The 22,558-nt window shown below is 44.7% G+C and overlaps 1 pseudogene; it reads right to left on the bottom strand.

Moving 5' to 3' along the window:
• Positions 1-3,505: 3,505 nt before the first annotated feature.
• On the bottom strand, positions 3,506-18,781 carry LOC121846579 (annotated as a pseudogene).
• Between the last annotated feature and the right edge of the window lie 3,777 nt (positions 18,782-22,558).

Genomic DNA, 22,558 nt, shown 5'->3' on the forward strand with positions numbered 1-22,558 from the left:
AATGTCTTTTCAGGAGCAGAGCCGGCATGGTTCAGAGGGGACGGAAATTTCAATCTGCCCTCTATCATTTTCCCTATCATTACTCCAAACAAGACCATTTCCTCCTCTCTCCATCCCAAGCCCAGAGAGCGAGTGAGAGAGCAAGAGAGAGAGAAAGAGAGATAGAGAGAGAGAGACTAAAAAGAAGGGCGTTGCATCTCTTACCGTGCCCAACTTTAAAATGAGTCAAGTGAAGAAAAAAAGGAGGGTGTTTTCTACATTATTAGGAGTCTATTATGAAACGATGTCGTCTCCCCTCCACCTCCCCTCTTCATTCGCCTGACAGGTATAGCGGACAGCGCTGGGTGCGGGGTCGCCTTGATGACTAGACTCAATCACCTGTGACAGTTTTGATTTGATGTCACTCTGTGGGTCGCTCTATTTGTTTGAGCAGTTAAGAGGTAATTGTGTGACATTGTCGGGGAAGGGGGCGCTTTGGCTGTGCACCTGCTGAACCGAGACGTGAACGAGACGAGGGGGAGTGGGGCAATAACAAATGAGGGCTATTACCCCCAAAAACATTCCCAGACGGTGTGTGGGGAAGAGGTGTGTGTGTGTGTGTGTGTGTGTGTGTGTGTGTGTGTGTGTGTGTGTGTGTGTGTGTGTGTGTGTGTGCGTGCGTGACTCATGAGAAGTCACTCATAAGCCATTCATAGTAAGAAGGCCTTAAAACAAAGTCCCATCCCGGGTCAAACAACACAGCATGTGACATCCCATATAAAATCTTGAATATACGACTTTTCCATGCGAGTCATTAAATGCCTATACTGAAGGTCATTTGAATAGGGGCCTTGAATCCTGGTCTAAGATTTCTATTTTTGGGCCCTTAGCATCAAAGACACAAACCTCATCCAGAGTCTCAATAATGAATCAGATAAGGCTGACCACAATTGTTAGAACATTCCTCTTTTAAACTCCTCTCTTTGCACAGTGATTCCCAGTCCTCAGCTCTCACTGGGCTTGGAATGCCAGCCGTAATCTACAATCCTCCTTTTCGCATGGAGAAAAAGCCAAAGGAATCATGGATGAAGAGAGAGAGTGCAAATCTGTGAGCTGTGGCTTTACACCCCCCTCCCCTCTACTAGATACACCAGTCACTCACTTTCCTGTTGTAATCACAAGGAAGTAAAATAAAGGAAATAGGAAGTGAGGTAGGCGGAAGTAGTGGTTTGGACCGGTCCAGAGAGGGTCAACCAGGCCGAAGAGCCAGTCCAGTAGTATTTTCCACTCTGACCACTATGCAGCGCTGTGCCTCTCTCATTCTCTCTCTCCCTCTGTGTGCCAGGGAATAGGCTTTTTCCCTCGGCACGTTGCTGGGCTCATCCGTTTGTTTGTTATCTCAATCCAGGATTTGAAGAGATACAAAGCTGATTAAACAACAAAAGCACATGGGAAGATAAAAGACACTTAGGTAATGGGTTTAGGCTGCCTCTTTAGCACGCTCAACTCATCCTTCTTTTCCCTCTCTTCTTTCCCTGGGCTCCAATTGTGTCTCATTCTTCTCCCAGAGGCTTGATCCAGAAAGGAGGAAAAAGAACAAGGGAGAGAGAGAGAGAAAGAGAGAGAGATAGAGAGAGAGAGAGAGAGAAAAAAAAGAGGGCAAAAGAAAAGGCTTTTGGGTGACAATCTGTTGAGAGGCTGCAGAGTCGGTGAAACAAGCTGCAGTAAAGTGCAGCTGAATGCAGTAAAGTGGCTCTGCGCATGCAGCAGATTCTCGGGCTGTTTTGTCTGCTTGTGCTGCTTTGCTGTGAACAGTTTCAAGGGAGTTGTATAGAGACCGGGTGGAATATATGGAGGCATAACCTTTGTTTGGGTACCACATTCTTCATTTTCATCAAGATTTTTTCTTTTCTTTTTTTTCTGGAGTTTTTTCTTCTTTTTAATAAATATAATCTTTCAAATGGGGTGCCACATTCTGTTCATCTGGGTGATTACGTTTAAGCACTAACGTATATTAGAATGACTATTGTTTCATTTATGCGGTCCTGCTGCTGGGTTGTTGCCCTCCTATGGCCTCCTCCACGTCTCCTGATGTACTGGCCTGTCTCCTGGTAGCGCCTCCATGCTCTGGACACTACGCTGACAGACACAGTAAACCTTCTTGCCACAGCTCGCATTGATGTGCCATCCTGGATGAGCTGCACTACCTGAGCCACTTGTGTGGGTTGTAGACTCCGTCTCATGCTACCTACCACTAGAGTGAAAGCACCGCCAGCATTCAAAAGTGACCAAAACATCAGCCAGGAAGCATAGGAACTGAGAAGTGGTCTGTGGTCACCACCTGCAGAACCACTCCTTTATTGGGGGTGTCTTGCTAATTGCCTATAATTTCCACCTGTTGTCTATTCAATTTGCACAACAGCATGTGAAATGTATTGTCAATCAGTGTTGCTTCCTAAGTGGACAGTTTGATTTCACAGAAGTGTGATTGACTTGGAGTTACATTGTGTTGTTTAAGTGTTCCCTTTATTTTTTGAGCAGTGTATATTTTTTTTAAACAACCAGTACTGTTCTCATCTTATTTCAACCAGCGTAAAATAGAAATTAGGGTAAAACATGTACTTAATATAATCATCAGATGAATGTGCACATTGAAATTGCGTTAAACTCCACAGAAATGTAAAAAATATTTTTCATCCTGGTTTAAATTGTATTTTTTATTTGATTAGATTTTATTTGGCCTTGTTATGTTGATAGTGAAATGGTATGTTTGAATCAACGTCATTGTATCAACATAAACTGACCAGGTGAATCCGGGGAAAAGCACTTGTTATTAAATCCAATTCAATTAATATAGATGGAGGGGAGGAGACAGGTCAAAGAAGGATTTAAGCCTTGAGACAATTGAGACATGGATTGTGTATGTGTGCCATTCGAGGGTGAATGGGCAAGACAAGAGAATGAAGTGCCTTTGAATGGGGTATGGTAGTAGGTGCCAGATTGCACTGGTTTGTGACAAGAACTGCAGCGCTGCTGGATTTTTCACACTCAACAGTTTCCTGTGAGTATCAAGAATGGTCCAACACCCAAAGGACAGGCAGGCAACTTGACACAACTGTGGGAAACATTGGAGTCAACATGGGCCAGCATCCCTGTGGAACACTTTCAACACCTTGTAGAGTCCATGCCCCAAAGAATTGAGGCTGTTCTGAGGGCAAAAGGGGGTGCAGCTCAATATAATGAAGGTGTTCCTAATGTTTTGTACACTCAGTGTATAATGAATAAGAGATTAAAAAGATTTGGAACGTTCCACAGGGACGTTTAGTCATTTAGCAGATGCTCTTATCCAGAGTGACATACAGCTACTGCATTCATCTTAACATAGATGGGACAACCACATATCACAGACATAGAAAATACATTTTTCCTCAATAATGTAGGTATCAGTAGAGTCAGAGCTAGTTAAGTGTCTTTAAAAAAAATCTATCTATTTTTTTAATTGGGGGGGTCGAGGTGAGGAGGAGGATTATGTAAGATACTCTATGAAGAGGTAGGGTTTCAGATGTTTTCGGAAGATGGGCAGGGACTCTGCTGTCCTAGCTTCAGGGGGAAGCTGGTTCCACCATTGTGGTGCCAGGACAGAGAAGAGCTTGGACTGGGCTGCGCGGGAGCTGCCCTCACATAGGTGTGGGAGGGCCAAGAGACCTGAAGTGGCAGATTGTAGTGCTCGTGTTTGGGTGTAGGGCTGCGGCATTCTGGGTAAGTTGCAGGGGTTTGATGGCTCAAGCGGGGCGCCCAGCCAACAGCAAGTTGCAGTAGTCCAGACGGAAGAGAACAAGTGCCTGGATAAGGACCTGCGCCACTTCCTGTGTGAGGTAGGGTCGTACTCTACGGATGTTGCAGAGCATAAACCTGCAGGAGCGGATCACTGCATTGATGTTTGCAGAGAACGACAGGGTTCACGCCAAGGTTCTTTGCACTCTGGGAGGGCAACACTGTGGAGTTGAACCGTAATGGAGAGGTCTTTGAGCGAGCAGGCCTACCCCGGGAGGAAGAGCAGTTCCGTCTCTCGAGGTTGAGCTTGAGGTGGTGGGCCGACATCCAAGTTGAGACATCCGACAGGCACGCAGAGATGCGTGACGCCACCTGGGTGTCAGAAGGAGAAAAGTATTTGAGAGAAGAGGAGGGGGCCTACAACCGAGCCCTGGGGGACACCAGCAGTGAGAGTATGTGGTGCATACACAGATCCTCTCCACGTCACCTGCTAGGAGTGGCTTGCCAGGTAGGATGCAATCCAAGAGTGTGCATAGCCTAAGACGTCCAGCCCTGAGAAGGTGGAGAGGATCTGATGGTTCACGAGGTGCAGCGGACATGTCTAGGAGGATGAGAACAGAAGAGATGGAGTCAGCTTTGGTAGTGCGGAGAGCCTCTGACACAGAGAAGAGCAGTCTCTGTTGATTGACCCATCTTGAAGTTTGACTGGTTAGGGTCAAGAAGATAATTCCGAGAGAGATAATTAGAAAGTTGATCAAAGACAGCAATGCTCAAATGTTTTGGAAAGAAAAGAAGGGATGCAGGTGTATAGTTTGAATGAGTCAAGTTTTGGTTTCTTGAGGAGGGGAGCAACTTGGGCCATTTTGAAGTCAGAGGGGATGTATCCAGTGGTCAGGATGAGTTGATGATGGAAGTGAGGGAAGGAAGAAGATCTCCAGATATGGTCTGGAGAAGGTAGGAGGGGATGGGGTCGTGCGGGCAGATTGTCGGGCGGCCAGACCTCACTAGTCGCAGGATGTCATCTGGAGAGAGAGGGGAGAAAGAGGTCAAGGCATAGGGTAGTTCTGTGTGAGTGTAGCGGATGTCGTCAACCTTTTTTTAAAAGTGGTTGACAAAGTTGTCCGTAGAGAAGGAGGATGAAGAGGGAGGATGAAGAGGGTTAGAAGCAGACGCTTGAAATTCAGAGTGGTAGAAAGTGGCTTTAGCAGCAGATACAGTGGAAGAGAGGAGGGAGTGAAAGGATGATTGGTCCTCTGGAAGTTTAGTTTTCCTTCATTTTCGCTGCCTGCAGCCCTTGTTCTGTAAGCTCGCAATGAGTCACTCAGCCATGGAGCAGGAGGGGAGCGCCGACCTGGGAGGAAAGGGGACAGTGCGAGTCATAGGACGCAGAAAGGGAGGAGAGTAGGGTCGAAGAGGCCGAATCAGGAGACAGAAGGATTTAGCAGAAGGGAGAGATGGTAGGATAGAAGAGAAGGAAGTAGTGGGAGAGCGAGAGTAAAGATTGCGACGGCACATGACCACCTCGGTAGGGGCTGTGTGGTTAGGGTTGGAGGAAAGGGAGACAGAAAAGGAAACAAAGTAGTGATCAGAGACTTTGAGGGGGTTGCAGTAAGACTAGTAGATGAGCAGCCTCTAGTAAAGATGAGGTCAAGTGTATTGCCTGCCTTGTGAGTTGGAGGGGATTGGAAAAGGGTGAGGTCAAAAAAAGGAAAGGAGGGGAAAGAGAGAGTTGGAAAGAAATTAATCAAAGGCAGACGTTGGGAGGTTGAAGTTGCCAAGTATTAAGAGCGGTGAGCCATCGTCAGGAAAAGAGCCTATCAAGATCTCAAGCTTATCGAGGAACTCTCCAATGGCACCTGGTGGGCGATATATGAAAATATTGTTAAGCTTGAGTGGACAAGTGACAGTGACAGCATGGCATTCAATTGAGGAGATGGACAGGTGAGAGAGGGAGAAAAGAGAACATTTCCAGACCTAATTAGTAGACCTGCACCACCACCACCACCATGACCAGATGCTCTCGGACATTGAGAGAAAACATAGATGAAGAGAGAGCAGCTGGAGTAGCAGTGTTCGCTGGGGTGATCCATGTCTCCGTCAGGGCCAAAAAGTCAAGGGACTGAAGGGCAGCATAGGCTGAGATGAACTCGGTGTTCTTGGCCACAGATCAGCAGTTCCAAATGCTGCCAAAGACCCTAAATTCCACATGGGTTGTGCGCACAGGGTGCACTAAATTAGAAGGGTTGCAGCCAAGGGGTGGGGGGCGTCTGTAAAACCTACAGGGAGAGGTGAGAACAGGTATAGAAACACACACACATAGTTGACAAAGCTACAAAAGAGCTAAATGAGATCATCTGTAAATAACTAGGTAAGATACTCAAATGAGAGAGTGGTGTGGAGCCTTCCTCTCTTTCCTTCCTCTAATAATTATGCAGAACAACACAGCAGAAGCGCCTTTGTTTCGGCGACGGTCTTAGTTTTGCGACAAAACCGCCACTGACACAACCGCCACTTACATTTGACCGCCACTTACATTTGACCGCCACTTACATCTGCCGCTGAGAAACCAGGAGAGACTGAAGAACTAACATGAATGACTAATTCCCTAGCAAAGGTGGAGAGCATGCCTCCCTGTACTAACTGCTGATTGCCCAGGAGAGGTGAAAACATTTCTCCTCCAATACAGCCACTGATTACCAAAACAAGTCACAAATTGCCCTGCCCTTTGATCCTGGTTGAGCTGTCAACAACTATCTGCAAATGATGAGCAGTCAGCAGTTCACACACCAAGTAGGCTACTGGGAAGACAGGCAGCACTTAAAGTAGATGGCCCTAGCTAGCAAAAACACAGTACTAGACCAGATAAACAGAACAGAACAGATAAAGACAAAAAAAAGTATGCTGGCGATATCAGGATTCATCTAGCTATGGATTGAAGCATGAAATTCTACCAGTGGGGGTTGGTGATGTTTAAGATGAGAGAGGACAATACTTGTTTTTTATGAGCATGGCCTTATTTCTATTACAACATATTAGATGACAGTCATTCACCCAGCTCAATGTAACATCAATAGGTTTACACTATTACATGATACTCAAATTTTCTCTATACCCATCATGAGGTTGCTACAACCTAGACTATGAATTCAAGTTTATAACTTAGGTGCACAGGTCGAGAGAAATTTGCGTATTCAAGATGACAGACATTGACACATTCAATACCGCCTTGCACAATCTTTCTTGCATTTAGCTGATCTAGGGTGTAATCATTTGCAAACGAGAGTTTCTATTGGACAAATTCAGGTATGGTTATACCCGTTTTGTTCCATTTGCTTCTGTAAAGAAAAGTTTTTCAACAGAATCGGCAGAATGAATACATCCCTGATCACACACAAACACAGTTCACTTTCATAGCAGCCACATACAAACAGCATGATCCTTTTGATTGTTGGATAATTCCTTCTTGCATCTATGCGCTCTCCTCCTCTCACCTTTCCCCTTCACTTGTGCACAACACATCAGCTGTCTGTGACCAGGCAAAAAATCCTTTCCAAGCCAAACCTTCATATCATAACCGCTAAACACAGCCTACATCATTGTCATCACATGAACTAATGTCAAGTCAACATAGCTACTAGAACTAACGCATTCGTAAACCCGCTACAATCATAGAGTACAGTGTCAAGTTATCAAGCAGTTTAACAATTACACTGGTGGGCACCGGTGGCAACAAATTAATAAAACCAAAAGCTTACCTTGACTTGAGAGTTCCAGTGTTGGATAGCCAAAGTCAGCTAGGTAACATCCCTCTGCTGCATGAGCTCTGATAGGTTGGAGGACGTCCTCCGGAAGTGGTCGTAATTGCTGTGTGTATGGAAGAGGATGAGAACCACGAGCCTGCTATGGTTTTATCTAAAAAAGGATACAATTTTTAATGATTCACTATTTGTTTTTCTGAAATTCACTGAGGAGGATGGTCCTCCCCTTCCTCTACTGAGGAGCCTCCACTGGTTTCTTTATGGAATTTTCAACGCAACACACATATTTCAGCGTATACATAGTTCTGAAGATGATGTTGAAATTAGACTGATGTAACAACCTGTTAGACAGGTTAAGTCAATGTATTTAAGTTTAGGTTTTAACTTAAGTTCAATGTTCACACCGCTGGTTGAAGTGAGATGAAAACAATACTGGTTGAAGATTTTATTTCAAATCCAATGCATTTTCTTACTTGGATTCCACATCAAAATACGTTAGCAAATTACGTGGAAACAATGTTGATTCAACCAGTGTGTGCCCAGTGGGTAGAGTCTAAATGTAGTACCACAGTTATATCTGGTATAGGAAGTAGAGCATCCTTCTGTCCTGATGATAGGATGACACCAGGGGAGTTGAAAACGCTAGGTTGTTATTGGACAGGGAATGTTTGGTCATCTAATGGGACTGTATGTATGTAGATTGCCTCTAGTTTCAAAGCCAGCCGAAAGATGACAAACTCTCACATATTGTTCCGATTCAAGGCCAGAAGCATCTCACTCACATGGTTGATGCATAGTATGTTTCATTACTTCTCGAAGGAAAAAAACAACCTTCTGTGGATCAAATATGGCCCTTAATGTGCAGACAGCCTAAATACCCATTGTTAATATGAGGCTTGAGTGGCATGTAAAACCAACACAGAGCTCGTAAAGGAAGACTTTTCCCCTCTCCTGGTTGAACATCACTAAAAGCAATCCCAAAGCTTAGCACTCCCTCTTTGATGATAACACTCTATGGAGGTCAGTAATACTGAGCTATGAGGAGGGTAGAGAAAAAAATATATATTTACGCTCCTCTCGTTTCCTCCCCTTTAACGGAAAGAAGCCATGAGAAAGGTGCTTACCGAGAGCGAGATAAAGGGCGAAATGAGAGAGAGCGGACGTGGATTAGGGAAGGAGGGAAACGATCATGGCCAGGAGAGGTAGGGGAGAGGGAGGCGAATGGGGGCGTGAGGCGAGGGGAGGCCAGGGAGTTGATGTCTGGGCTGGTTGGATATGAGGGGAATATTAATCTGGGTTTAGTGTGAGCAGGACCCCACAAACGGCTCAAGCAAACAGAGCTTAGACGAGGCCAAGTCTTCGAGAAAGTCCTAAATCTTCACATTAGCTCCCCGCGTTTCTTCTGCTGAACCCGTAAGCTCTTTTTCTAAAGGACAGCACAAACAAACCGCAACCCCCCAATACTAACCCTTGCCAGTCCCGCGCCTCCCCTCGCTCCTTTCTCACAAACACACGTACACACTCTCTCAAAATCAAGACGGATTTGAGAATTCCAGATTGCTGGGAATTTTAAAATCCGAGGCCCAAGTGGATAGGGGCAGATTAGAAGGGTGGCCCTCTTAAAGAGACAGGATGCCACACAATTGTGTTCCTCTTCCTACTGTGTGCCCTACATCTGTGTCACTTGAGAGAGAGAGAGAGAGCAAACAGACAAATGGCGGTTTTGGGAGAGTTGAGTGTCTTGATAACCCTTTTTCCTCCCCAAAAATTGTAATATCAAAATGATCCGACCGTATTTTGGAGTATTACTAATTCTGGTGATTTTTAACTGTACAATGAAGAAAAACGTTGTTAATAAACATCTCAGCTACAGAAGTAACAGTGCTGGAAAAAGTACCCAATTGTCATACCTGAGTAAAAGTAAAGATAATAGAAAATGACTCAAGTAAAAGTGAAACTCACCCAGTAAAATACTACTTGAATAAATGTAATTGCAAAAATATACTTAAGTATGAAAAGTAAAAGGGATGCAGTAGGGATGACCATGTACGTTCTCTTGATAAGTGTGTGAATTAGACAATTTTCCTGTCCTGTTAAGCATTCAAAATGTAACGAGTACTTTGGGTGTCAGGGAAAATGTATGGAGTAAAAAGTATATCATTTTCTTTATTGCATTTTTAAAAACTAGGCAAGTTAGTTAAGAGCAAATGCCTATTTACAATGACGGCCTACCCCAGCCAAACCCAGACGATGCTGGGCCAATTGTGCGCCGCCCTATGGGGCTCCCAATCATGACCGGATGTTATACAGCCTGGATTCAAACCAGGGACTGTAGTGATGCCTCTTGCGCTGAGATGCAGTGCCTTAAACCGCTGCACCACTCGGGAGCCCAAATGTAGTGAAGTAAAAGTGAGAATTGTCAAAAATGTAGATAGTAAACTAATGTACAGATACCCCAAAAATGACTTTAGTACTTTAAATTATTTTTTACTTAAGTACTTTACCACTGAGAAGTAAGATCTTAATTTGATCAACCTGTCGCAGAAGAACTTTCCTGCAATGCAGGAAATGTAAAGCATGTAGTATTTTTGAGGTTTAAAAGGCTTGCCAAGTTGATAATTTTGACTTTTCTCTTAAGAAAAATGTATCAACCCCTACAAAGATGTCCCTTAATTATAATCCACATAATAATTCACATTTCCTGTTGCTGCAGGACCATTTTCCTGCTGTGGCAAACTGGCTCAAATTAAGATCCTCCATCTGTATAGATAAGTAGTGTAAGAAGATACTTTCATATGAAATCGCATCAATTTCCGTGTTTAAACCAATCTGTATGAAAATCTCCAAAACTTGGCCAACATGAACGATAGCTGCAACGGGATGTATATTATGTTGGCTTGCTATAGGCTACTGTACTTTGTGAACACACAATGAAGTGGACTTGTTTTTCTGTTATTTTCATGGTGGAAAATCCATCTCAGAGGTGACAGGATTGTGGAGTGGAAAGTCTATCTCGGAGATGACAGGATGAAATATGTGGGGAATGGAGAGAATGGTTGAGTTTGTTGTTCCATGTGGCTACAGTAACAGTATGATTTAGTGGCAAATGCTAACTAGATGGAATGCAATTTACCAGAATCCCATTAATAATTCACAAATTCAAGTATTTAGATATTATTTAATACATTATTCTTCACAGGTATTCACACAATTATCTCTAATGTCAATACTCTATGGACTGCCTTGAGCAAGGTCATGATAGGATTTTATTTCTTAATTACCGTTCCAATCTCGGAAAGAAAGATTTAGCCACAATCTTTGGGGGGGAAATGCCAAAGCTATATTCCTATGTTTAAGTATTAGGATGCTATTAATATAGCTAAGGGCTAGATTCAATCCGTACAGCGGAAGATCGTTTCGCAGAAGATTCTCATGTTCCTGGGACTGCATTCACGGTAAACTATGTCGGCTCAGTCGGAAATGACCTTTTTGCCACGATACTTTTGCAATACTTCCGTGATACGGATTGACTCCAGCCCTAAATGTTGTCATTTTCTACCACAGGGGCCCTTTAAAACAATTAAAACAACACAAACATTGTAGAACTCTAATCATTGGGAGGTGGAGGAGAGAAGTCATATATGAGCAGCTTGAAACCTAGAAAGGGTATCACACTGTCCCATAGGTGGAAAGTAGAGAGGGGGGGTTGGTGGAGGGACGGGGGAAGCTGCTGAACCTCATCCCGTCACCTGCAGCTTCGTGGCGGGGTGGAAATCAGGGGACGCTCCCTTCTGACTGAGTTTCATTAACCTGACTGCATGTACCAAAAGCCCTGGTATTAGACTTAATCAAACACAACCCGCCACACACACTGCTGTCTTGTAGGTCACCCTGGGACGCCCATCAAGGGGCCAATGTGTAATCATACACACACACACACACACACTTGAACGCACGCACACACACATGCACGGATACACTCTGGCAGCATTAAATATCAGACTCTGCCACCACATACCCAAAATTGAATTATTTTTAAAGGGGTCATATTAGCTACAGTAGACCAACCAACCATCATTTGATGGTCTGGAAGTGTGTCCAAAACTTTAGGTCACATGGTTAAATATTAATCTTGAGAGGAAGTGATTTAAACATCAAATGGAACCTTAAAATGTCTCCCACTCATGGATGTGATTTATATTCTTATTTAAAGTTCTCTATCAACTCTCAAGACTAAAGTGTATTATTTACACATGAAGTGCAACCTATATTGCCATTGCAAGTTGTAAAACTACAAGAGCACATTGCTAGTTCTCAAGGACTGTAGTCAATGCTGGTTCCATCCTTGCATTTTATGTCATCAAAGACGGAGTAAATTAGATTAAGATCACTTTATTGGTCAAATGCTAACAAGGTCCAACTGAAATTTGACTTCCACTTATAAACCCTCCGAAACGAACGCATACATATACAGGTTTTTGGAGAGGTGCAGGGGGTTACCACACTGGGCGCCCTGGGAGCTGTCGTCACGGGTGGTTACGGCAGGTAATGGCATCTAGGATTTGACACAAAAAAAAAAAAACGGTTGCCAGCTCACTTCCCACCAGATTTTTACATTCGGACCCGGGGTTAGAATTGTCAACCCTCCTGTTTGTTAGCTCGCCTCTCTAACCGCTAGGATACCTGCCTCCTGGAAGGTGAAGCGTGGGAAATCTCTGGTCAGTCACCAATGGATCTATTTAGTGCCAGGGAGATACAAAAGGTTGTGTATCTCTGACGTAGGCGTAATGGCATAAACGTATACAATCTGCTCTCTTAACACATGGTTGACACTTGGGAGTAACGTTTTTGTGTGATGCGTGCTTCCCCTGAAACTATTCCCCAGGTCGTTGCTGTAAATGAGAATGTGTTCTCAGTCAACTTACCTGGTAAAATAAAGGGTGAAATGATGTATATGTTCAAACATATGTAGGTCATACAACACACACACACATGCAGATACACTGACCTGCCAAGTTGGTTTATATAACCACCATACAGCCATGTCATACTCAGGCTTTGCATTTTGAATAATACTTCATACACGGTGGGTTTACACTTACAAGGAGTGAAAAGGATTTTTCCATTTAAAAATGTAATGGAGTAAAAGGGGGTTTTACTATAGATATGGACAGTACAGTAGGAGGGATGGTTGTATTTAAGAGGCCTGTAAAAGTCTCCCACTGGCAGTATTGTCCTCGCAATGCTACTTACTGACAGACAACACTAAAACGTACCTTCATCAAAAGAAGTCTGGCAAATATTATGAGATTTGTCAGAATGAAAGAGACAGGATTTCTCCTTCCCCTTTTCAGCATGCATAATGTTTACGCTTTTCTGAAAAGGGTGTTTAGGGCTCTCTAAATTAGTGAAACCTTTGGTGTAATTTTGATTAATTGGTCGTGGATAGGGGCAGACACACACACACGCACACACACACATACTGTACACAGACCCGCACACATGCACGTGCACATACACACACACACACACACATTTGCACACACATGCATGCCCCCCCCCCCCACACACACCCCAGCAGTGTGACAGGTTGCTCCCCAGCCTGCCCTTCAGACCCTCTAGATGTAGGGGGCCCTTGGGGGCATTGTGGAGCTCGCGGCGGGTAACCAGGTGTCCACCCAGGCGGGTCCACCCACTCTGCAGACAACCCTCATCAAGCCACTGCCCTCCACAGATCCATCTTCCACTGACACTTCATTTAGACTGCATTAATGTGGAATTAAGGGCTGTTGGCAGGGTCTGGCAGGGCCTGACAATCCCACAGCACCAGCAGTTATCCTCGTCCTCTCCTGGGAAAGAGGGAGAGAGCGAGAGAGAGAGGGAACGAGAGAGAGGAGCCAGGCTCCGATTCTGAATAGGGCCAGATAAGGCGTTTTCAGTCCTACGGGCACAAAGCTGAGGAGGTGATTAGAGTTCTCTCTCTCATTCAACCTCAGTCATCACTACTGCTAATCAACTAAAGGAATGCGTAAGGTTTTCTCAGATTCAAAAGAGATCATCAGTACCATTTGAAGTGCAGATATCAGCTCTATGGACAGAATCTTTGGTGTGAGTGGGCGATGGATATAAATCTGTTTTGAATAGTCACCTAATTATCAAATCTCAGAGTTGGACTGTAAAAGCCTGGTGAGTGCAAATGCTATACGGCTTAATCCATATCACTCACTGCCTCATTCTCATGGTCTTACTGTATCTGCTGATGAAAGGTAAAGCAATGATTTGGGTCCAGAGCTAGACCTAATGTAGAAGGCCCAATATCCATCTCCAAGCTCACAACTGAACATAGCGAACAGCATTTGGTAAGGAGTGTATGCGATGTATGATGTGTTTGCACTCAGATGAGAGTTACCAGATCGTATCAGGAAGACGCTCACAGTGTGTGAGCGTCACTTTGAAATATCACACACACACATATCAGGACTCACCTACCACAGTATGGCTCACACTTGCAAATCCATACTCGAATGCACACACACACACACACACACACACACACAACATCTCTGTACATGAGTCGATCAATATTTACCAACAGCACAAAGTCACGATACACTATAATACTACTCTCTCTCTCAACTCCTCAAGAAAATTCATGCATTTGCATCTTCCACAGTATCAAGGGATCCATTCATATGCCACCATAAGCCTTCCAGACTCCAGCATGAGAAGCAAAATCCAAGTGGATATCAGAGTGTTTGAGCTGCCCTGGATGACCGAGGAGGAGTCGATCATGGGGTAGGAGTCAGGTCAGCCCCCCCCCCAAGCCCCCACACTCCTCCATTGCACCCCCACTGTCTCAGGGGAGTTCACAGCGAGGACCCCCCGAACCTCCCTCACTGACCAGGCGGTTGAGAGGCACAGAGATACCCCCTTAAGAAGCTTTGCGCTCGGGAGGAAACTTAATCTCCTTTTTTAACGCCATCCCAAGGCTCTTCGACGAACCCTGAATAGAGCGTGGAGCTTGGGTGCGAGGGAGGGAGGGAAGGAAGGAGGGAGGAGCCGGCTGTGGAGTATCTCCCAGCCCACATGGCAGCCCAGACCCAAATCTGAATATCTGAGCCACAGCGGAGAAGCTGAGACGCTCCCAACGCCAGCATAGGAATTAGCCCTCCGACAGGCCGCGCTAAATCCCAACTCCCCTCCCTCTGCTCCACACTCCAGCCTCGCCGCCGATACTATGCCCCCCTACTGCAACCCCCCTATTTCCCCCCGCACTGCACGTGTCCACTGGGCTAAGGGGCCTGAGATACAGCGGGAGAGACAGACAGACAGGCAGGTGGTAGCCTTGTACATATCAGTTCAGAGATCTCCTGCATCCCTCTTGGCCTATACACTTGGTTTAAAAACAGGGATAATTTCTTTAATTGATCAGTACTTAACAGCTTAAACATACCCCTTGTCGGGGGTTTCTACGACGTCGTCGAGAGTGAGAAGGGAGAAGAGAAAAAGAGCATTCATCACCCAAGTCATTCCTCCTCATGTTTTGGTCAGACTCTGGCCACAAAATGCTGCAGGCAGAGGACACAAAGAGGACTTGCGCCGTGTCAAGAAAGAAGACGACTTTCTCTTCCTCGCTTTCCTTTTCACTCTCTCCCTGGACCCAAGGGGCCAGGGTAAATATTCACACCGACAGACTCGTGCGAGAAATCTCTGAGCTCCTTTTATTTGGAAGGCGGTGTGACAGATTACCGGCGAGTCGGATTCCTCAGTGGCAAAGAGGTAGCAGACCCTCTTTACCCAAAACACATTGGGAGAAGTGCCCTGACATGCTCCTTTAACACCCTGTCAGAAGACTATTCCTTGAAGCAAACACAGTCAAGGGTTTCTCTCCACAAGTCAGGCCCCTGCTTATAAACCTCCCCGAGAATGACTTAGCCAGTGTCGAAAGAGCAACGAGAAAGCAAGATGTGGGCAAACCAAACAGACCCTTACAAAGCCCTGGACGTGGTGTAGAGAGTGTGAAGAAAGAGAATAAAGAGCAGGAAAGGAGAGGTGATCGGGAGTCGGAACACAATTTTGAACACAATCTCTACAGCCCCTGAAAACAGAGCCGAGCAGTATTTCATGCGTGTAGACTCTTGTAGAAGCAATTTGTTTCAAACCTGTCAGAACAATGCTACTGTGCTAATTGTGTTGCCTAGTTGATTTCAGTCACAATACAAATGTGACACATTTTTACAAATTATGTTTGTTTTTTACGTACAGCTAAAAAAGGGGGCAAAGTAGCTTTTTGTGATCAAGATGAATTTTTCACTCTCTCCGAAAAGTTTTTTATTTGTTATTTTATTTGTTATTTTTTATTTGTTATTTGTTTTTATTATTATAGTATTTATTTCTGTTGATTTTACAGAATCGCTGTCCATGGCTTTCCAAGGACATGGATAATAAAGTATCGTATTACATCATATCGTAATGTGTATTGTATCTATTATCGCAAAATATCAGATATTGTATATCGCATCATATGTTTGCACATATGTCTGTCACACAAACAACAGAGCAACTGATGACATACTAGCTAGCCTAAACTGCTCTCTTGGCTAATATGTGCATATAAACGACAGGGAAAGTGAGGAGAGTGCATGTGAGTGTGTTGAATGTGAGTCAGTGAGGAGCTGACCGTATTCTAGACTGAAGGCCCAGTGGAGGCATCTGTAGTGGGGGTGAGACATTCTGGCACGGCCGCGATAATACAGTCCACCCACTGGCTTAGCAAAGGCAGGAAGTATATGAGGAATTCAAAAACCAAAACAATTTACTCTGACCCGGTGAGGTGAAAGATGCCTCTTCTAATACTTTGAAAATGATTTAAACCTCGTAAAAAAATAATACATGTTTAATATATTGCTAGTGCAATGTTCTCTGCATGATTTCGATTTGATATGCTCTAATTGTGTCCAGAACTCGCATGATCGAACTCACTCAATAGGCGTCATTGGGTCCGTCTTTACTGACCACATCGAGTCAGGACCTTGGAATTAACATCTCACCTCCAAGAGGGAAAGATCAACGGAGCACCAGCGGGATATCATTTAGGGTGTCAAGTAGGTGGCTCAGAGATCAAACACTAGACGTCAGTGGGGGTGCTGCTGGGTGGCGTGCCAAATGGCACTCTATTCCCTATAACGATTTTGATCTCGGAGATGTCGGTTTGATCTCTGGGCAAAAGTATTGCACTATGTAAGGAATAGGGTGCTATTTGGGATGCAGCCTGGCATCTGAGTGAGAACTATTTCACAGGCTGAGCTGACATGGCTGGCGTGGACCAGAGAAGAGCAATCTCTAATGCTTTCTCTCTTTCTCAAAGAGTTTAACTGTGAAAGGGCAACTATATTGTCTTATATAAATCTTATAATCTGATAAACAAGAACACAATAAATGGTGCTGATCACTTAAAGTCTTATCTAATTTAAAATTATTAATTTATACATTTTTCATGTGATGTGATTGATTCAGTGTAAAACATTATGCAAGTATTATTGGTGGTGAAGTTCATTTAATTGTTTTGTTAGGCGCAGAACACTGAGTTCCCTGAGAAATTTGTCAAATATACTTAGTTTTAGTCCACAGCAAACAGAATGTAATGAAATTCTCAGACCGGTGTCCAGTCTTACAACTATGTAGTACATGAGGTTAAAATGTTACTCCTTCACACTTGTTTAACACTTGGCCAGAGACCTGACGGACAGCTTCCATGGTGCGCTGTGTGTTGGACAGGCTCCCAGTGGATGCCAAGCGGCCATTTTGTGTCAACTGTGTCAACTGTGTTGTACCTCCTCAGAGAACGAGTCCAGGGAAGAAACCTTTGTCACCCAATAAAGCAGGAGCAGAAACTGGGTTAAATGGTCCAATGGAAAATGTATTTACAGGTACCGGTACCATGGCAATGAAGGTTCACTTGGCTCTAAAAAGAGGGGGCTGAGATGAGGGGCACAGGGAAAAGTGGAAGGTGTGCGGGGTAAATGGAAATGTAGATATTATTTTAGATTAGGACTTAATGAATGGATTCAAAAGGGGAAGGGAGGAGAGAGGGAGTGGTCAATAATTCAGAGATTCTTACATTGAAAGAAAAAAGCCAAATAGATCGTCCAGCCATTCATTCTCTGTGGAACTGTCTTAATTAGAATTCAATTTAGTGGTGTGTGTGTGTGTGTGGTGGGAGGGGGACATTGGACCCCCCTTTTTTAAATTCCTTCGCCTCTTCTGCCTGATGGGCTCTCAAATACATTCCACTTGAGCCCCGAGCAGACTTAGATACACTTGTCACATAATCAAATGTGAAATACAAAGTACTGTATGGTGAAAGGGGCGAGAGACTTTATTCGAAGGGAAAGGGGGAAATCATTTACTTTTTCTCTCTCTCTCTCCAGCAGCTCTAGTTCCAGCCAGTCGCTTGCTGCTTTCATGTCATTTAGATGAGTGGTTAATAAGGCGGAGCGTTAAAGGGATTATGATCCTGTTGGGCCGTGGCCGGGAGGGGGGAGAGGGGTTGGGGGCGGGTAATGCTTCTGAGGAAGGTTTTCGGGGAGCTGGGGGGTACGGTGCATGGACAGAGGGGAGAGTATCCTTCTCACTGTCAAGACTCATTTAGCCAGAACTAAGCAGTCCAATAGGCCCTGAGCTTCTCCAATTATAGGAAATATCGTATTCTGGGCCAGAGGGGATTGTCCCTAAAGACCCTCCATGATATCTCCTCTCCTTCCTGCTTTGCGTTAATGAAGACGCCTCAAAAAGTTGGCCAATCTGGGCTAGGTGTTGAGAGGTATTGGCAAGCCAGTAGGGGAGTCCTGGGGATTGGGGTTTGGGATTGGGATAGGCAGGGGGAAGAAAAGGAGGAATCTTTGGGCTCCAAATCTTCCACCCTGGCCCTGTGGAGATTTACAGGTCCCTGTGCTGGAAATCCAAAAATAAAGCTTAAGAAAAATAAGGCTCCTGAAAACTTAGCATTGTTACACTTCAGGACAGTGCAGTGTGGTTGGACTGTGAAAAGTAGGTGAGCTGTCAAAGGCTTGCTATGGAAAGAGGCTCTTACAGGTAGGCTTTACCAGAGAAGACCTGTCACCAGTCTCTCAGAAATGTCAGAATGTCACCTGGTATGTAGCTAAGGAAGAGGAAGGGTTCAATTAAAGCAAACTTCTCCCTGCAGAGTCTTACCATAAGAGACACAGATTCTGAGTCACCATGGCTGGTCGCTTGCCATTGGCTGCCATCCCCCGACGCCTTCCTTCCACAGGCGAGCCACTTCTTTGCTAGAGCCCATTTTCCGCAATCTGCGTGGATCAGCTCCCTCTCGCTCACACTCCCAGCTCGCTCTGCCAAGAACGAAGAAGACACAAGCCTCCTACTTCCTCCCCCACCACAACCTCGCCACCCCACCCCCGACTCACAGCAACCGGCACCCAGCTCCTTCTTAAACACATCTTTAATTCACACAACTTTGAAGTGGCACTCCGGCAAATGCACTCAATCAATTATAAATGAAATAATCTCCTTATGATATTAGAGATTTTGAAAAGTCTAAGAAATACCGGGAGATTAGAGAGCCCAAATCAGTTTTAGCGGTATCTAAAGTGACAGCAGGAGAATCATTGGAAGGAGCGGGTAGAAACTTAAAATGATTATGTAGATCTGTGTCACCGGCGAATGTTTCTGCAAATCCCCGCTGGATCTACCGCGACGGAGGAACCAGATTATTCCCTGGCCTTATTTAAAAAGGGCTGCAGCGCTTAAGTGGCTTTTCAAAAGGAAACATTTATATATATATACACACCATATATTTACAGCTATGACTACTCCTTCTCTTGACTATAGCTACGTTTCCCATTAACATGTCCAGTGATTTTTTGTTTGTTTGTTGTCACGCATACAAAGTTCGCATAGAAAATAGACGCGACAATTACCTGCTAGGTTGCATTTCCATTCAACTATCTGGTGTCGATAAAAACAGCTGGATGTAATGAAGTCACACATTTAAAAAAAAAAAATACTTTCACGCAACAAAACTACAGTGTCAAATAAAAATGTAGAGGTTGAAGTGTTTCCATTAGTCATTTAGTCAAATTGTGCATTAATAAATTGGTGACAGCCTGTGTGCCCTCCCACCTATCTGTTTCATGCCTCAGGTAGCATGTGAAAGCCAGCATGCATAGAATGCAATAATTTACTAATATGGTGGAACTTGTCAGCCAACCAGAAAAGCAAGGTGTAGCAATTCAGGCATTCTTGAAAGTCAGGACCATCCTTGTCCTGCAAAGAGGCCTTGTTTTTATTGTCGGAAAAAAAGAGAGACATTTGCAAGCAGTAGGCATTTAGAATTAAATGTGGAGTGGAGCTTTAAAGTTACGCGCTGACATCACGTTCCCTGGAAATCATCCTTTATTCAAATAAAACCGTTTCCATCATAATTTACAAAAGAAAGAAAGTTTGACACAAGAAAGATCCACCCGTCAAACGGATAAAAATGTTGTTGATCTTTAGAAAATGTCTCCTATATCTGCCGTTTCTATTACACGTCACAATGTTTTTTTGTGAATACACCTGGGTCAATGGAAACCTGCCTTATGACTTCAGCCACTTCTAGCAGCCCTCAAAAGTCGTATTTGACCCCTGAGGCACAGTCAAGAGCATTACATGACCATGTATTGTAACATGTTATAGAAATACCTCAGTTGAAGTTTATAGCAGAGCTCTTAAACGAGACGGAATCGAGTTAAAGTTCATGCCAAACAGGAAATATTGCTATCTTTCAACATAGTCTCATTAGAATATGTAAAAAAAAAAAAAAAATGGTGACATTTAACCATTTTAGTTATGTGACATAAGCTGACATATTTGTTCATTTAGGGTTATTTTTCAGTACGCAACCAGGAATTGACACAGAGGGGAAGTACCAATAAGGTGAGTGATCTGACAGGTCTGGTCCAATGAAATTACTCTGTGTGAGAGGATTGTGGGGTCAGAGTGCAATGGTAACTTGGCAACTTCCGGCGCCGACAGAGATGGCCGCCTCGCTTCGCGTTCCTAGGAAACTATGCAGTTTTTTGTTTTTTTACGTGTTATTTCTTACACTAGTACCCCAGGTCATCTTAGGTTTCATTACATACAGCCGAGAAGAACTACTGAATATAAGATCAGCGTCAACTCACCATCAGTACGACCAAGAATATGTTTTTCGCGATGCGGATCCTGTGTTCTGCCTTACAACCAGTGTAACGGAGTGGATCACATGCAGCGACCAAAAAAAAAAACGACTCAGAAAAAGAGGGAAACGAAGCGGTCTTCTGGTCAGACTCCGGAGACGGGCACATCGTGCACCACTCCCTAGCATTCTTCTTGCCAATGTCCAGTCTCTTGACAACAAGGTTGATGAAATCCGAGCAAGGGTAGCATTCCAGAGGGACATCAGAGACTGTAACGTTCTCTGCTTCACGGAAACATGGCTCACTGGAGAGACGCAATCCGAGCGGTGCAGCCAGCGGGTTTCTCCACGCATCGCGCCGACAGAAACAAACATCTTTCTGGTAAGAAGACGGGCGGGGGCGTATGCCTTATGGCCAACGTGACATGGTGTGATGAAAGAAACATACAGGAACTCAAATCCTTCTGTTCACCTGATTTAGAATTCCTCACAATCAAATGTAGACCGCATTATCTACCAAGAGAATTCTCTTCGATTATAATCACAGCCGTATATATCCCCCCCAAGCAGACACATCGATGGCTCTGAACAAACTTTATTTAACTCTCTGCAAACTGGAAACGATTTATCCGGAGGCTGCATTCATTGTAGCTGGGGATTTTAACAAGGCTAATCTGAAAACAAGACTCCCTAAATTTTATCAGCATATCGATTGCGCAACCAGGGGTGGAAAGACCCTGGATCATTGTTACTCTAACTTCCGCGACGCATATAAGGCCCTGCCCCGCCCCCTTTCGGAAAAGCTGACCACGACTCCATTTTGTTGATCCCTGCCTACAGACAGAAACTAAAACAAGAAGCTCCCACGCTGAGGTCTGTCCAACGCTGGTCTGACCAAGCTGACTCCACACTCCAAGACTGCTTCCATCACGTGGACTGGGAGATGTTTCATATTGCGTCAGACAACAACATTGATGAATACGCTGATACGGTGTGCGAGTTCATTAGAACGTGCGTTGAAGATGTCGTTCCCATAGCAACGATTAAAACATTCCCTAACCAGAAACCGTGGATTGATGGCAGCATTTGTGTGAAACTGAAGGCACGAACCACTGCTTTTAATCAGGGCAAGGTGTCTGGTAACATGACTGAATACAAACAGTGCAGCTATTCCCTCCGCAAGGCTATCAAACAAGCTAAGCGCCAGTACAGAGACAAAGTAGAATCTCAATTCAACGGCTCAGACACAAGAGGCATGTGGCAGGGTCTACAGTCAATCACGGACTACAGGAAGAAACCCAGCCCAGTCACGGACCAGGATGTCTTGCTCCCAGGCAGACTAAATAACTTTTTTGCCCGCTTTGAGGACAATACAGTGCCACTGACACGGCCTGCAACGGAAACATGCGGTCTCTCGTTCACTGCAGCCGAAGTGAGTAAGACATTTAAACGTGTTAACCCTCGCAAGGCTGCAGGCCCAGACGGCATCCCCAGCCGCGCCCTCAGAGCATGCGCAGACCAGCTGGCCGGTGTGTTTACGGACATATTCAATCAATCCCTATACCAGTCTGCTGTTCCCACATGCTTCAAGAGGGCCACCATTGTTCCTGTTCCCAAGAAAGCTAAGGTAACTGAGCTAAACGACTACCGCCCGTAGCACTCACATCCGTCATCATGAAGTGCTTTGAGAGACTAGTCAAGGACCATATCACCTCCACCCTACCTGTCACCCTTGACCCACTCCAATTTGCTTACCGCCCAAATAGGTCCACAGACGATGCAATCTCAACCACACTGCACACTGCCCTAACCCATCTGGACAAGAGGAATACCTATGTGAGAATGCTGT

Source organism: Oncorhynchus tshawytscha, linkage group LG05 (genome assembly GCF_018296145.1).
Source record: "Oncorhynchus tshawytscha isolate Ot180627B linkage group LG05, Otsh_v2.0, whole genome shotgun sequence".
Classification (NCBI taxonomy): Eukaryota; Metazoa; Chordata; class Actinopteri; order Salmoniformes; family Salmonidae; genus Oncorhynchus; species Oncorhynchus tshawytscha.